Source organism: Musca vetustissima, unplaced genomic scaffold, assembly GCF_032173495.1.
Source record: "Musca vetustissima isolate MV318-11 ecotype Yass unplaced genomic scaffold, APGP_CSIRO_Mvet_v1 utg3682, whole genome shotgun sequence".
Lineage (NCBI taxonomy): Eukaryota > Metazoa > Arthropoda > Insecta > Diptera > Muscidae > Musca > Musca vetustissima.
Window position 1 is genome coordinate 241,607 of NW_026879861.1, and position 17,183 is coordinate 258,789.

General features: G+C 33.5%; 1 protein-coding gene and 1 non-coding gene across 2 annotated transcripts in view; one reads left to right on the plus strand and one right to left on the minus strand.

The window, feature by feature from the left end:
- LOC133324984 (elongation of very long chain fatty acids protein 6) overlaps positions 1-17,183 on the plus strand; it is a 55,738-nt gene that overhangs the window by 16,306 nt on the left and 22,249 nt on the right. The gene's annotated exons all lie outside the window — the stretch shown is intronic.
- LOC133324985 (U12 minor spliceosomal RNA) lies at positions 15,325-15,537 on the minus strand. Its single transcript, XR_009754146.1, has one exon. It is a non-coding gene; the product is annotated as a U12 minor spliceosomal RNA (small nuclear RNA).

Sequence of the window (17,183 nt, forward strand, 5' to 3'; positions counted from 1 at the left end):
ACGGATGGTGACTGGAGATGAGAAATGTATCATATACGATAACCCTAAGCAAAAACGATAGTGGCCAAAGAGGGGTGAAGCACCTCAAACGATGGCCAGGAAGGTTCTGCTATTCATTTGGTGGGATTGAAAGGGGATTATTTAGTATGATTTGATTCCATATGGCCAAACGCTAAATTCTGATCTCTACTGTCAACAACTGGACCGTTTGACCAGAAACGGCCAGAATTGGACAACAGGAGAGGAGGTGTCGTGTTCCACCAGGACAACGCTAGGCCACACACATCTGCAGTGACTCGCCAGAAACTTCGGGAGCTTGGTTGGGAAGTTTTAATGCATCCGTCATACAGTCCGGACTTGGCACCATGCGATTATCATATATTAGTTTTTTTTTGCATAGTAAAATTTCTTTAATAATAAAAAATTGGTATCTAGGGAGGATTGTGAAAGTCGCAAATCGATTGCAAATAGAAAGTAGGACTTCTATGAGAGAGGTATTATGAAGTTACCTTTAAAATGGCAACAAATCATACAACAAAACGGTGCATATTTGGCCCAAATCGGAAATTCCGAAGCTTGTTAAATAAAGTTCTATAGTTCAACCTAATCTCTTACGATTTGTCGTGAGTTACTAGATGTATTGGACCGATGGATCTAATCTTTGGACGAAATCTAGGATTGGTGAAAATATTACGATGTGCTAAGTTTGGATTTTTGAGATTGGATTTACAGTTAGAGTTATCCTGCGCACCAACCGGTATAGACAGGCAGATGGATATTTGTGATGTATTGGACCGATGTATCTAATCTTTGGACTAAATCTAGGCTTAGTGAAAATATTACGATGTGCTAAGTTTGGATCTTTGAGTTTGGATTTACAGTTAGAGATAGATAGATATTTGTCTGAAAGGGATTTGATCCAAAGACACTAGACCCCTACGATGAGGCACATTTCCATCGTATTACACTGTAAATAACATCATTAGCCATAAGGATGAGGGTAGAAAAAAGTTTGTACCCTTAACACACAGGACAACAAATTTTGACGCTGACAGTATATTCTAGTGTTGTTGACCTCTATTCTATATGGTCGACATCTGAGAGAATTTACTGTGTCAAATCAAAGCTTAGATCATTCGACGATGTGTCATATCTTATAAATAGGTTAAATTTCATACAAATGTAGTTGGTCATAAATGCAGGTAATTAATACCAGCTTCCATTTCCATTCCCACAACACTTTCAATTTCGAAAAACTTCAATTCCCAGCCGCATCAAAAATTACCACCAACAACAAAACAAATTGATGGTCCGTCCATTGTGTTTCAATGTATTGGTTTAATTGTTTATATGTATGTATGTCACAATTTACCAACAGTTATGTATACAGGTATTTGACACGATTTTCTCGCTCACATCATTTTGATGAAAGACATTTTTTTGAAAATTGTTAAAATAAATACCACCATAATTGATCGATTTTGATTGGACGACAGTAGCAATAACAATATGAAAGTGTAACAAAACAAAACGGAAAATTCAATATTATGCGACAAAATCCGACATGCCTGTATCGTTAGGTATTACATGTTTTGGGGAAGTACTCTTAACAAAAAATGCGCAATGGCCAATAAAAGGGTCAATACACACGTATCAAAATACCTGTCGCTCCATCATTTAATCGTCATCATATTATGCTCGCACATACATCAAAACATGCATACATACACACTGTCTATAACAGTAATTTTCATTATTCAAAAACAAATTTTTAATGGAATTTCATCGAAGTCAATATTTATTTGACACACTTTTGTTCGTTGTGCGTACGCGCACATTCATGCATGTATTTGTATGTGAGTATGTGCGTGTTTATTGTTGACCATTTGGGTTGTGATTGTTGTAACTGTGTTGTATTATATGGTCATGTTGCTATGTTTGTTTGTCTGTCTGCCACTTACTGTCGATTTCGATGACAGCTTGACGAAAGATGACTTATTCTCCAAATCCGACGAATAATGAGGTGCTAAACCCAGACGGCTTAAACATGTTGGCATAACCAATCGAAATGATTGTTACTTTTTTGTTGTTGTTCTTTTTTTTTTGGGAAAGTAAAAGTATGAAATGAGAGAGTGAGAATGAGCCACAAAAAGAGAGTGGGTAAATTAGCCCTGTTCAACCATGGGCATTGGTGCCCTTGTTTACATGTATAAAAAAGTTCGTTCTCTGGCGGTTTCTCATTCATAGAAACTATTTACATTGTAATTTTCAGTTCAATTGAAAAACCTCCCTAAAATACTAATATTTGGGACGTACCATTAAATGAGGGCTACTCGAAGACCTGGGCCGATATATCCCATTTTCAATACATCCTAATGGTATTAACATTCATGATTCCAACAGACAGACGGATATATTTAAATCAACTTCGAATTTTATTCTGAACAATAATATACATATTTGATCCCCCTAAAACTGGACCAAGCATCATCAAAGCGATCAGAATAATTTCATGGTCATATATACTTCTCTATGGACAATTGTAAAATGTTCGGGCCATGGTTGTGCGACGAGAAGGACATACAAAAAATAATGTTTATCGTCCATTTAAAACCCAAAATTTATCATACATGTCCCAAACCATACCAAATAGTCACACCTTTTTAAGGTTTCCGAGCCTCAAATGCAAGAATTAAATCGGAATCATTATCAAGAACTCAATCAGCAAAGACAGTCAGTCGACTTGTGTTAAGTGGACTTTTTAAGTATTTAAGCTTGATCTGTACGCAAAATACGATGTAATGACTTTTATACCCAATTAAAAAATCAGTAAGGAAAACTCAAAAGTCGGACGGGGCCAGCAGATATATACTCTTTAGAGGACCATTGAAATAGAATCGGGCGAAACTAAATGTATGATCTACATAGATACTTGAACCAATTAAAAAACTCATACACATACCATTCTGAAATCTATGAAAGATGGCATGTAAATCGGATTCCTTTGTGGACCATTTGTATGAAATGGAACAAAATAATGTATGTGGAGCTATATGTAAATCCGGACCTAATATAGCAACCGTGGCATATACGGCATATTTGATATGCTGCAGCACAGTGCGCTGTCCACAATTTTATCTCGTGTATATCGAACAGACGTACGCTCATCGGTGCACAATTTCAATAAAAGCAGACGAAAATATATATATATATATATGAGATATATCTGAATCTAAACCCAACTTTAATACACATCACTCAAAATTCACCTCTACCAAATGTCGTGTAAATCGAATGCACGCAGGCTTACCGGTGCACCATTTACATAAAATCGCACACTGCGCAAGATTTTGTCTCAATCGGACAAATATTGGGAGGTTAGTGCACCATTAACCTAAAATCGGAAGAAGCTATATACGGGAGTTATCTAAATCTGAACAGATTTAAAAAAAAACACTACACAGACATTAAACTGGACTTTATTTCAACAAAATTTTACAGAAATCACAATAATTTTGTTTGAATCGGCCAAATATTGGGAGTTTGGAAACTATATCTAAAACTGAACCAATTTCCAAAAAACTTCGTATACATCAATATGGACATATTTCAATACGCTGTACAAAATTTTGTATCAATCATAAAATAAAATACATAAAATCGGACAAAACTATATATGGGAGTTATATTTAAATCTGAAACGATTCCGACAAAACTTCGAATATATCAATTAGGACCGAATTCAGTACTCTGTGAAAAACATTGTCTCAATCGGACCAATATTGGGAGTTTGGTGCACAATTTACATAAAATCGTACTAAACTATATATCTAAATCTGAACCGATTTCAACAAAACTTCACAGACATTCAGTACGCTGGGCAAAATTTTGTCTTCATCGGAGCAATATTGGGAGTTTGGTGCACCATTGGGTCCGCCCTTGGGCCAAATAAGTCACCTGTGCAAATATCATCCAAATCGGATCATAAATGCGACTTGTACATTTTTAACAAAAATATATGGACGGACAGTGTTTTTATGCATATTCTCAAATGGAACCAATGGTCTATCTCGATTCCTTTTGCCACATATTCACAAATACATAATACCCTGTACCACAGTGAGATGAAGGGTATAAATATACGAACTTGGATTTTCTTCGACACTTTGGGCTTACACCACCATTTTCTGTATTTTGATTCGATATAGTGCTTCACGACGACCCAAAAAAGAATTGACTGTAATTTCGTATTTTAGTTTCTTCCACTTTCCATTTAAAAGTACCTCCCAAATTTCGATGTTCTGGGGAATTTTAGTACTTTTGTCAACCAAATTGACAGTGATTTTTTTATTTTGCATTCTCATTGAGTAGAAAATCTCCCCACAAATAATTAAAAAAATTAGGCAAAGTTTCAGTGTTCCCCTTATTTATCCGGTTGTATCCGGTTTGTTATATCGGTATTTTAACCCAATTCTCCAACCATTGATTGTATAGTTTCCTTATAAAAATCACGATTTATTTTATGGATCGTATAAAAGTTCAGCCCGGCTGAAATTAACGACTGTTTCACTTGCAAAATTTTTTAAAGGATGTGTCATGTTTGCTGTAATCGATTCCAATTTAAATTTAGCTTTCATTTATATCTCCTATTATATCCTGAATTTCGCTTTTAATATTAAATAATGCTTTATTTTTTAACCGATAATCGTTATTTTTATCGCCTTTGTTATTTTTTCACGTTCCCTCAAAAAATCCCCTTTTAGATTCTGCTTCAATGTCATCAAAGAAGGCACTTCAATCAACATTTAGTGAATGATAAATTTCGCAACGCAAACCAAACACAGATGGATGAGATACTTCTCACAAAAGAAATTGGGATGCTCTTGCCTGCCTACTAATCTCAAAATCCAGCTTAGTGGGTATTTTGGCCAAACGCCGATATCCAACTTGTTTCATAGAAAATGTTTAATTTTTGCATTTTCCTATGATTTATATAAATCTCTGTGTGTGCGCGCGCTTGTTTTCAGTTTCAGTTATGGCGGCGGTCTATTTGAAAAAAGAAGAGCTTTCATCACAAGTAGCCGAGTCGCATCGTATCGTTCGCGCTCATTCACCTATATAGGCACTTGTAAACAAAACAAAAACCAAAAAAGGAAAATGAAAACAGAAAAAGACAACTACAGTTAACAGTTAACTGAATTTTTGTTATTTTTGTTGTTGTTTTTTTTTTGCAATCAGCAGCTCTGCCCGATTATTAATATTATGTCAGAGATAGCTTCGGCTGGGGGGTAATTGGTTGTTGTTTGCCAAGCGAAAAGAAAATGTTGTTATTGTTGTTGTTGCTGCTGCTGGTCAAAGTTTTTATTTTGTTGATGCTGTCGGGCTATCCACCTGATGATGATGGTTTATTTTGCAAACTGGTTCACTGCAACAACAACAACAACAACCACGATTGATTTCGAAACAGTTCCCAGTTATTCACCAAAAAAAAAACAGTAAAACAGGTTTTATTGCAAAAAAAAGTTAATTCAAAAAAATATTTAAAGAAGAGAAAATCAAATTACAGATGTGGACTTTGTAACGTTTAACATATTCGGCATGGCAAAGCGGATAGGAACTAGTCCACAGATTATTGATGAGTGCTGAATTCGAAATTTTTGTTCAAAGTCCAGGATCGAAAACATGTGTATTCTAATTGGGAGTGTAATATTGCCAAATTTCAAAGCAAATTAATTTTAATTATTTTTTGGAGGGAAATATTTAAATGAAATTTAAATATTGAATATTAGATATAGGTATACATACATACAAATTTATAACAGACAATTTTTGAAGAGGATCCCCCCTATCGCGATATATTGATGGGGGTCAATGCATCTTTTTGGATGTTTTTATACCCTCCACCATAGTATGGAGGGTATAATCATTTCCGACCCTTTAAAGTATTTTCTTGATCAGCGTAAAATTCTATGACGATGTAGCCATGTCCGTCTGTCGTAATCACTCTAGCGTCTAAACGAATTGTGATAGATCGCCAAAATGTTGCATAGAGTCGTCTTTTGTCTGCAGGCAGGTCAAGTTCGAAGATGGACTTTATCGGTCCACATTTAGGCATAGCTCCCATATAAGGGTACCCCCGAATTTTCGGTATTTTGGGGTTCTTGAGGGCGTTTTTCAACCGAATTCGCTAAAATTTGCTACATTGGGTTCTTATGGGGTACTAAGTGTCTCCACAAATTTATAAATATAGGTCCACTTTTTCTGGTAGCCCCCATATAACGGTACCTCCTAATTTTCAGTATTTTGAGGGTTTTGATCGTATTTTTCCGCCGAATCAGCGGTAATTTTGTATTTTGAATTCTTAATAGGTACCAAATCTCTCAACAATAAATTATGAATTTGAAATAATGATTTTGAACTAATTTTGGAAGAAATCATAAGAGGGGCAAAGTTTGGATGGAATCTAAATTTTCTGAAACGGATTTGGTCCAAAGAAACATGGGGTTCGATTTTCGGGGTTTCAACCGTATGGACTGCCATTTGATTCTCTGGATTTCCGTTGGGTAACAAACCTTTCTAGGAAAAATAATTTCAGGCACGTTTTTCAACCGATTTGTCTGCAATTCGTTATTATGGGTTCTCATTGGATGGCAAATCTTGTTACCAAAAATGAGCAATATCGGTTGCCTTTTAAGTTAAGGTATAGCCTGCATATAATGTTCCCCTCGATTTTTGACATTTTTGAGGATTAAGGTCCGGTTTTTCAACCGAATGGACTGCAAATACAATCTTGGATATCTCATTGGATACCAAATATACCTACTAAAAATTATCATATAAGGTACCTGTAGATTTTCGATATATTGAGGATTCTGGGTGTTTTTAACGGAAATTTGATATTTTGAGTTCTCATTACATGGCAAATATTCCTACTAAAAATTGTTAATATCGGTACACTTTTAATTATAGCTCCATGGAAAATCTTCTTACCAAAATGTATTAATATCGGTCAACTTTTAGTTTTATTTCCCATCTGAAGTACCTTCCGATTTTCGGTATTTTGAGGATTTAGGTCCTGTTTTTCAACCGAATGGACTACAATTGCATATCTAGGGTTCTCATTGGATACCAAATATACCTACTAAAAATTATCAATATCGGTTCAATTTTTGGTATAGTCCCTATATAAGGATACCTATAGATTTTCGATATATTAAGATTTAAGACATGTTTTCGAACAGAATGGGCTGACATTTGATATTTTGGGATCTCATTGAGTTACAAATAAACCCACTGAAAATTATTAATATCGGTCTACTTTTAGTTATAGCTCCCATATGCGTTACCTCCGGATTTTCGGTATTTTGAGGATTTTTAATATTTTTTCAATCGAATTGGCTATAATTTGAAGATTTTTAAATAATTTTCTCAATTCAATGGGCTGTAATTTGATATTTAAACTTCTCACTAGGTTGAAAATGTTCCTACCTTAAACTATCTATATCGATCCATTTGTACCCTCCGATTTTTGGTATTTTGAGGATTTAGAGGAAGTTTTTGAACAGAATGAACTGTAATTTAATATTTTGTGTTCTCATTGGGTGGAAAAATCTTCTTCTTTGGTTTCTATTTGGGTGGAAAATCTTCTTACAAAAATTATGTATATCGGCCTACTTTTAATTATAGCTCCCATCTGAGGTACCCTCCAATTTTCGGTATTTTGAGTATTTTGAGCAAGTTTTTGAACCGAAAGGGCTGTAATTTAGCATTTTCGGTTCCCTTTGTGTGACAGATCTACCTATCAAAAATTAACAATATCGATCAACTTTAAGTTAAAGCGTCCATATAAGGTTATACTCCGATTTTTGATAATTTAAGGATTTTTTAATCATTTTTTTAACCGAATGGGCCATAAATTGATATTTAAAGTTTTCACCAAGTAGAAAATCTTCCGACCAAAAATTATTAATATCGGCCCACTTTCATTTATAATCTCCCCATATGAGACCCCTTCCGATTTTCGATATTTTGAGGATTTAGGTACAAATTTTTAACCCAATGGGCTGAAAGTTGATATTTAAGGTTCTCGCTAAAAACAATTCTTCCTACTAATAATTATCAATATCGATCTACCTTTAGATATCGCCTCCATATAAGGGGTACCTTCAGATTTTCGATATTTCGGCAACATTTTTCAACCGGTTTGTGTGTAATTTCATATCTTAGGTTATCATTAGGTTGAAAATCAGATTTTCGATATTTTGAGGATTTAGGTACAAATTTTTAACCCAATGGGCTAAAAAAAAATTCTTCATACCAAAAAATTATCAATATCTATCTACCTTTAGATATCGCCTCCATATAAGGGGTACCTTCAGATTTTCGATATTTCGGCAACATTTTTCAACCGGTTTGTGTGTAATTTCATATCTTAGGTTATCATTAGGTTGAAAATCAGATTTTCGATATTTTGAGGATTTAGGTACAAATTTTTAACCCAATGGGCTAAAAAAAAATTCTTCATACCAAAAAATTAGATATCGCCTCCATATAAGGGGTACCTTCAGATTTTCGATATTTCGGCAACATTTTTCAACCGGTTTGTGTGTAATTGCATATCTTAGGTTATCATTAGGTTGAAAATCGTTTGAACATAAATACGTTGACTACTAAACGATTTTACATATTTTCAGAATTTTACCTATGTTTTTATTTTTTCTCAAATCTAAGTTTTTATTTTTCTCTAACGCAAAAAATACATTTTAATAGTTATTAAATTTAATTGTTTTCTTCTTCTCTTTTCAGGTAAGAATTAAATAAAAATTAAAATTGCTATACGAGTCCTAACTTTCGAAGTGTGTAAATGGGTAAGAAAATAATCCGAATATTGTATTGTATTGTTTGCTCGACATTTGGCATTAGTCATTTCGGAATTGTTGCTTCATATAAAAATTTGGACCAGAATGTATTGATCGAATGCCTAGGAAGAACATTGTTTTGTTTGATTGCGAATTCTTGCATTGGTTTTTTTCATAGATCCCTGATTCGTAAAAGTTTTCCGAAGCATCGGAATTTTTGCGGCTTCATCGATGCCTCCAGTCGTGATAATCAACATAGAATGCTGGGAAAATGATTGCACGAAAGTGCTTATTTTATTTTATTATTATTATTATTTTCAAACTAATTTTCGTACGTCAAACCGTACTGTGAACATTTATGCTAAAAATGTCCAACTTGTTAAAAGAAATGTCCGTTGGCGCGAAGCAAAATTTAATGCTGCATTGGTCATATAGTATTCCAGGCATTCCCTTTAGCCTTTAAACTGAGACTATAATTATTCATACACATCGTTTAATCATACCGGTTTTATAACCCTGACACTACTAGCCTTTTTATATTAAATAAAATCTGAACTAGAAAGTGTTTCATTTGACATTTATTTAATTTCTATTTAAATATATGAATACGTATAATATTCTTGTTAGCATTTTATATATCTTATTGTTTTTGTTTTTTTTTTTTTTTTATTTTTTACTATTATATTCAACCTGTATGCCGATCATTAACCAAGATTCATTAACAACAATTCCCACAGATTGCGTCATGAATTGACTAACTAACCAACACAAAGATGCGCTCACACACACACACACCATCTTATCTTAACCAACATTTATGGTCTTGTCTTCTTGCCATATTGTCTGTCTGTCTGCCTGTTCCACTGAGACGCAAAACAATACCCAAAAAAAAAATAGAAAGTTATTTGCAAATTAATATTAAATCTTATAATCAGCAACAGAGTTTTGGCATCCAACATGACCGCCAACAAACCACGCATTGTCATGATGATGACAATTCCGAGTACAAACCTATTATTTAATTTTTCTTTTCTTTTTTGTCAAAGCGATTATGTAAACATATATAATTATTATTTATTTTCTCCGTTTTTTTTTTTTTTTTTTGTAAATTTAGTTTTCTCTTCTTTGTTTTTGCATAAGATTGTCAGTATGTATTATCTTGAGATTACCTTGACAGAGTGTGGAGATTTGTATTTATATATGGTACTCTGTAGATTCTTTGAAAAAAAAAATAACTACGAAAGATTAAAAAAACATGGTTAACTATAGAAAAAAATCTCCCTCAGAAGCTGAGTAATTTTTCCTATAGGATAAAGACTTCCTTAAGAATTTGTTCTAATTGGAAAAAATATTTCTCAGTAGCTGAGGAATTTTTTCATATATTTTTCTTATAAGAAAAAGTCTTTCCCAATAGCAGAGGAATTTTTTTCTGTCGTAAAAAGTCTTCCTTAGTAGTTGAGAAATTTTTTTCTATAAGAAAAACGCTTTCTCAGTAGCTGAGGATTCTTTTTACAATCGAAAAAAGTCTTCGTCAATAGCTAATGAATTTTTTCCTATAGGAAAAAATCTTCCTCGCAAGCTGAGGATTTTTTTCTTATTGGAAAAAATCTTCCTCAGTAGCTGAGGAATTAGTTCCTATAAAAAAGTCTCTCTCATTAGCTAAGGATATTTTCCTAGAGAAAAAACAACTTCCTCAGTAGCAGAGGATTTATTTTTCCTATTGGAAAAAGTCTTTTCTAATAGCTAAAGAATATATAGAAAAAAATCTCCCTCTGAAACTGAGTAATTTTTCCTATAGGAAAAAGACTTCTAATTGGAAAACATATTCATCAGTAGCTGAGGTATTTTTCCATATATTTTTCATATAAGAAAAAGTCTTTCCCAATAGCAGAGAGAATTTTTTCTATCGGAAATAGTATTCCTTCGTAGCTGAGAAAAATTTTCCTTTAAGAAAAACGCTTTCTCAGTAGCTGAGGATTTTTTTTACAATCGAAAAAAAATATTCGTCAATAGCTGAGGAATTTTTTCCTATAGGAAAAAATCTTCCTCGGTAGCTGAGGATTTTTTTCTTATTGGAAAAGCTGAGGATTTTTTTACAATCGAAAAAAATCTTCGTCAATAGCTGAGGAATTTTTTTCCTATAGGAAAAATCTTCCTCGGTAGCTGAGGATTTTTTTCTTATTGGAGAAAATCTTCCTCAGTAGCTGAGGAATTAGTTCCTATAGAAAAAAGTCTCTCTCATTAGCTAAGGATATTTTCCTAGAGGAAAAAAACCTTCCTCAGTAGCAGAGGATTTATTTTTCCTATTGGAAAAAGTCTTTTCCAATAGCTAAAGAATTTTTCCTGGAGAAAAAAGTCTTCCTCAGTAGCACAGGATCTCATTCCTATAGGAAAACGTCTCCTCTGTACCTTAGCATTAGCTAAGGAGATTTTCCTATAGTAAAAAGTCTTCCTTAGTATAGAGAATTTTTTTCCTATATTTGAAATTTAGTTTCCAAAGGCAAAAGTCTGCCTCAGTTGCTGAGGATTTTTTTCCTATCGGAAAAAGTCTTCCCCAATAGCTGAGGATTTTTTCTATCGGAAATAAGTCTTTCTCAGTAGCTGAGGATTTTTTGCTATAGAAAAAAGTCTTTTTCGATAGCTGAGGATACTTCTCCCACTGAGGAAAATCCTCCTTCCATTAGGAAAATGTATTTCTGAGTAGCAGAGGCATTTTTCCTATAAGAACAAGTCTTTCTCAGTAACTGAGGATTTTTTGCTATAGAAAAAAGTCGTTTTCGATAGCTGAGGATACTTTTCCCACTGAGGAAAATCCTCCTTTCCATTAGGAAAATTTATTCCTCAGTAGCAGAGGCATTTTTCCTTTAAGAACAAGTCTTTCCAAGTATTTGAATACTTCTTAGCATAGGAAAAAGTCTTCCCAGCCACTGAGAAAAATTGTTTCTAGTGTCTAAGGACTTTTTCTAGAGAAAAAATTCTTTCCAGGACTAAGGAAGATTTTCTTCCTATAGAGAAAAATATCCTCAGCTGCTGAGAATTTTTTCTAATAGGAAAAAAGTCTTTCCAATTAGTTGAACATTTATTCCCAAAGAAAAAGTATTGCCAATCACTGAGTATTTTTTTCCAATTAGAAGGAAAGTCTTTGATAATTTGTTGCTATTGGAAATTTTCTTTCTGAGTGTCTAAAGGAACAGTTATTTTTTTATTGTAAATTATAATTTTCTTATAGCTGAGCCACTTTTTTCGTATTAAGTTTGTTTTGTCTATTGGATAAATTTCTCCCCAGCAAAAATTTTCTTTTTGGAAAATGGGTTTCCTTTGTGAAATAAGTCTTCCTAACTAGCTATCCATTTTTTGGGACTGGAAAACCACTTCCCGAGTATCTGAGAATTATTCTCCATTTATAGGACACCTCTGGAAGGTCATTTTATCAAAATTTCAAATTTCCAATCACCTCCTTTCCATTCTTCTCCTTGTTCCACCAACGTCAATCATTTCATCTACAGGGCAGATCGCTTCACCCAAAAAACCAAAGAAAACCCCAGCTATCTAATACTGCGACCCGAAAAGTAATGGGACAAACAGCACCACAACCGAAGTATCTTATGGTTGCAAAATGGGGACGACCTTCGCCCACTCAAAAATTGTGCTTCATGTGAAACGCCGCATAGCATTTCACACTGCCTAGAAGCAACTAGTCAAGCGATCAGCAAGACTAAATATTCTTTCACAGTATTTAAGATTAGGCACAATCTATCTAGGTGCAATTATGAACATTTTAGGGATACTTTTCGGTCATGTCAATGGGAATTATTTCCTTCATAAAATATGGAGATGTTCACCGCCGTAAATAAAAGCAAACAAAAGTGGCATATAAATGGCCTATAAAGCTTTTTTGAAAGCTTTCACACCATACGTGTGTAGCTGTGTTAGTTTTACATAAAAGATGCACTCTGTTGTGTCTTTGGGTGGCACAGTGTTTGGAAGTCGTACAAATATTTTGTTTAAAAGTAATATTACTGAAGAATAGTTGGGTTTCAGAGTTAACTAAAAATACAGTAGATATCGGATATAAGCACATCTTATATAAGAAAAAATCGCATATAAGAAAGATTATCAAAAACACCGAGCCTTTTTACATCTTATCAGTGTAAAAATTGCTTCATATAAGAAAAACGCGTATAAGAAAAACACTGATATAAGACATGTTTGTCAAACACCAAAGCTGACAAGGTATCAGAAAACGTTTCATATAAGAAAATATGTAAGATTGTTGGCCAATTTATTAACATTGAAAATGTTTTTAAAAAAATAAAATACTTTTTAATGGTATTTGAAAGAATATTATTTATATGAATAGAAACATATGCAAACTTTCAAACTCTGAAACTTTCTTATATCCGATAATTCCATATAAGAAAAAAACCCATATAAGAAAGAAATCGCCAGTTTTTGGAAATTTTTTATATCCGATATCTACTGTAGTCCATAGTTCAAATGTCGTATAGAAGAAGATCTGTAGATCTCATACATAAAATATCTTGCAAATAATTGCTTCTATAGATGATGAAGTCTTCCTCAGTGGTTGAGAATTTTTTCTTACTGGAAAACGACTTCCTGATGATTTTTTTTTTTTTTTTTTTTTTTTTTTGGAAAACGACATTCTGCCTGGTTAATTATTTTTTCCTATTGGATAAAGTCTTTTTTCAGTGGCTAAGGATTTTTTTCCTATTGGAAAAAGTCTCAATGACGGAGGATTTTTTCATATTCGATGACCAATGGTCAGAGGATGACGCATTTTTTTCCTATTGGGAAAAGTCTTCCTCAGTGACTGAGGATTTTTTCCTATTGGAAAAAGTCACCCTTGCTGATTTTCTATTGGAAAAAGACATCCTCAATTGTTGAGGAATATTTGGCTATAGAAAAAATTGCTTCCTCAGTATCTGAGTAATTATTTCCTGTAGGAAAAAGCTGTCTCCAGTGACTGGGGAATTGTTTCCGATAGGAAAAAGTTTTCCTCAGAGACTGAGCTATTTTTTTATTGGAAAAAGTCTTGATCAGTGACTGAGGATTTTTTCTATTCGAAAAAAATCTTTCTTGGTGGATGTGGAATATTTTCTATTGGAAAAATCTTCCTCATTTGCTGCGGAATATTTACCTATCGGAAAACGCCATAATCAATAGTTGAAGAATATTTTTGACTAAAAATGTTTTCCTATAGGAAAAAGTTTTTCCCGATAGCTGGAAATTTGTTTTCTTATAGGAAAAAGTCGTCATAAAAAAACAAAGATTTTTTCTTATAAGAAAAAGAAAAAAGTTTTCCTCGGTAGCAGGAAATTTGTTTTCTTATAGGAAAAAGTCTTCCTTTTTAACTGGGAGTTTTTTTTTCTTATAAGAAAATAATTTCATATTTTCCTATAGGTTTTTTTGATAGCCGAGGAATTTTTTCCCAGGAGCTAGGTAAGACTTTTCCAATAGAGGCAATTTTTCCAGTACTGAAGGAAATGTTTCCAGTACAAATTCCTCAAAGAGTTTTTTCATAGAGAAAAATTTTTCCCAGTAGCTGAGATATTATTTTACATATATGTAGCTTTGGGTATTCATATGGAAAAAATCTGTACGAGCGGCTTAAGAATTATATAATTTTATTTATGGAAAACCTCTAAATGTTCTCTATATGAAAGAGTATTCTACAAATCTTATGGATTCCACTCCACCTTGCGATAAGCAATAATTGTAATAATCAAAAGGACTACTATAGAGAAGTTCCGAATAGTGATAAATAAGTTCATCCGAAAGGTCTTCTATAGATAGAATATATCTTCCAAAAAGTCTCCATTGTTCTATTCTGGGATGCAGAAAATAGTCTTGGGCAATCTCGTTCAGTTCAGTGATCGAACGAACTAGATCATTTTTTGCTTATATCGTTCAATGAAGGTCTGGCAGTTCATGAATTAATGATTACCTTTCACAATCATTTGAAAGACTTTCCTATCTATTTTCTCCACTTTGTTAATGGGTAGTGGTCGATGGCATAACTCCGTTATATTCGGCAGCACACTTGTTTGCGCTGCAGTTGTTGTTCCGAACACCTTTGATATTTTCCGTGGTTTCCAGCTCCACGGTTGTCTATGAGGGTGCTTTGGTTTTAAATGTCGCTTTATATTATTTACTGACCCTCCAGCTATACGTAAAACACTACTGCAGCATTGGATCTTTTAAGCACCGCATTCCATGAAATGGGACAACAATATATTACACGTACCTTCATTCAATTTAACAGATATTTTTATGAAATTGTTCTTATTTGACGCTGTTCAGTGGACCTGTGAACAACACTCAAGGTGTAGAAGAAAATACAATGTCGTTCAGTGATCGACGGCGTTCATTGAGCAAAGTCTTTAGTATTACTAATAAAATTCATCCCTTGGTTTCCTTCCCAATTTAAATATGTATTTTCCTTCATCGGGCAGATCGCTTCACCCAAACCGTTGTGTGCGCCAAAGTCCGAAAAGTAGTCGAACTCCAGCGCACTTCAGTTCAAAGGGACGACCTGTGCCCATGCAAAAATTTGTGCTTCATGTGAAACTTCTATTACGAAATTCCACACTGCCTAGAAGCGCTCTGTCAAGCGATTAGCAAGACATTATGGTTTTCCTTACTCGTTAAATTTAGGCACGAGTATGACAGTGGCGAACTTGAACTATAAACGAACAGCGTTATATGAAGTCATTAAGAATTATGGCCATAGAAAATAAAAGTAACAACTGAACAGCAACTTTGACGTCTGCCGTTGAGTGCTACACAAGCCATGCTTGTTTGAAATGAAAAAAAGCTTTTTTGTCTGCCCTTTTGTCATGTACTTTGTGAAAGCTTTATTTGTTTTTTTTTTACTCGTTGAGATGGAATGTCTAGGCTCCGTTGTGTGTGTATGAGAGTGCTTGTGTTTGAAAAGCTTGTTGTTTGTGTGCTGTATGAAAGGCAAATATACAAAAAACAATGTTGGTTCTGATTACAGTGCTGCCACTGGCATGCAATGCTACTGTTTACCAAATAAGGGAACATTGGGAGAATATTTGGCTAATATTTCTGGGCTAAAGGGTTAAATATAGGCATGCTGTATGTAGCCTTCTATGCCATTTCGTCTATTTAAACTAACAAATTAACCCTTTCAGTGTTTTTGTCGAATATATTCGACATTTAAAAGTACTCTCTTTCTTTGCGATTTTTCGGTTATCCTATGTACCGTTACTATTGATGTTTTTGTTTTTGCTTAAAGATAGACGAAACTGTCCGAGGATTAAAATGACATTTGCAATTTTTTTCTCAACTATGTCCCTTTATATGATTTTAAATACAAAATCATCGATTTTTTATTCCGACAAACATTTTTTTGACACTGAAAGGGTTAAGAAATAAAATCGAATAAATAATAACTTTTTATTAAAAAAATAATAATTATGTCCTTTTATTTTTGAAGGGTATAAATATTTTTTTCTTTTAAATATTTAATCTAAATTAAAAGAAGTCCCTTTATGTCCAACTTGGATCGTTAAAAATCCCCAAAAAATCACTTCCATTCCTCAATAATTGTCATTATTTTATTTGATAAGAAACTCATAAAAAAACTATAAAACTACTTTTGCAAACCTCATTAGTGGTGTCTATTTCTTTCTTATCGAAAAAAATAATAAAAAAAACCGATAAATATCCTCTACGCTGATAAAAACAAACCAAAATGAATGACTAATGCGATTTCTTCGCAAAATTCGACGAATTTATTACAGCTGTCAACATTCGATTTAGATAATTTACGGACGTATGGTTACCCTTCGATTTCCCACAATAAATCGGAACTATACAATATCTCTACTCGTATGTATATACATTTCATTTCATATCATTTATTTTATTGTTATTGTTACTGGATTGTTGATAAAGACGAATTGAAATTAGTAATTAGTTTTTTTTTCAACAGACACATGACTAAAATTTTGGTCAAAATTTTGATAGCTTCGGCTTTATGACTAATGCGGGTATATGACCTTTGTTACATCAAAAATGTGACCTATCGAAATATGTATTGGTTTTCGATCTGCAGGTGTCTTTCTGAACCAAAATCTTTTTAGACAAAAGTAGATTTACAAAATCTGACTGTCCAGGTCAGGTCGTTAACATTGAAGAATGTAATCCATTGCATCCAAATTTTGCACATCGTACTATTTTTTCCAAACTTTCTTAAATCAGGTTTAAAGCTTGAGACTATCGTTGCAGTTCTTCGGGTACCTCCCCCCACAAAATTGTCAACATTTGAATGAAAACTTT